This window comes from Piliocolobus tephrosceles, chromosome 11, assembly GCF_002776525.5.
Source record: "Piliocolobus tephrosceles isolate RC106 chromosome 11, ASM277652v3, whole genome shotgun sequence".
Classification (NCBI taxonomy): Eukaryota; Metazoa; Chordata; class Mammalia; order Primates; family Cercopithecidae; genus Piliocolobus; species Piliocolobus tephrosceles.
In genome coordinates this window covers 43,635,776-43,636,594 of record NC_045444.1, presented here as the reverse complement: position 1 = coordinate 43,636,594, position 819 = coordinate 43,635,776, and the positions used below count along the sequence as shown (strand labels likewise).

Below are 819 nucleotides of genomic sequence, written 5' to 3'. Positions count from 1 at the left end.
TAATGGGGTTGTTATAGATTCTGGATATTAGAGCTTTGTTGGGTGCACAGTTTGTGAATATTTTCTCCCATTCTGTAGGTCTGTTTACTCTGTCGATAGTTTCTTTCCCTGTACAAAACCTCTTTAGTTAATTGGTCCCACTTGTCAATTTTTGTTTTTGTTGCAACTGCTTTTGAGAACTTAATCATAAATTATTTCCCAAGGCTGATGTCCAGAATGGTGTTTACTAAGTTTTCTTCTAGGATTGTTATAGGTTGAGGTCTTACTTTTAAATCTTTAATCCACCCTGAGTTAATTTTTGTGTATGGCAAAAGGTAGGGCTCCAGTTTCATTCTTCTGCATATAGCTACTCAGCTATTCCAGCATCATTTATTGAATATGGAGTCCTTTCCCCATTACCTATTTGTGTTGACTTTGTCAAAGATCAGATGGCTGTAGATGTGTGGCTTTATTTCTGGGGAGAACCCCTGTTTCCTTTCTACTTTCTTTAAAGTTTTTTTAATGAAACCCTTCATGAATTTGCATATCATCTTTGCACAGGGGCCATGCTAATCTTCTTAGTATATATACTGCTGAAGCGAGTACAGAACCACTGTTTTCTTTTTTTTTTTTTTTTTGAGACGGAGTCTCGCTCTGTCACCCAGGCTGGAGTGCAGTGGCCAGATCTCAGCTCACTGCAAGCTCCGCCTCCCGGGTTTTACGCCATTCTCCTGCCTCAGCCCCCCGAATAGCTGGGACTACAGACGCCTGCCACCTCGTCCGGCTAGTTTTTTGTATTTTTTAGTAGAGACGGGGTTTCACCGTGTTAGCCAGGATGGT

The 819-nt window shown here is 41.0% G+C and overlaps 1 pseudogene; it reads right to left on the bottom strand.

The window, feature by feature from the left end:
- Positions 1–495: 495 nt before the first annotated feature.
- Positions 496–596, bottom strand: LOC111546212 (annotated as a pseudogene).
- Positions 597–819: the final 223 nt, after the last annotated feature.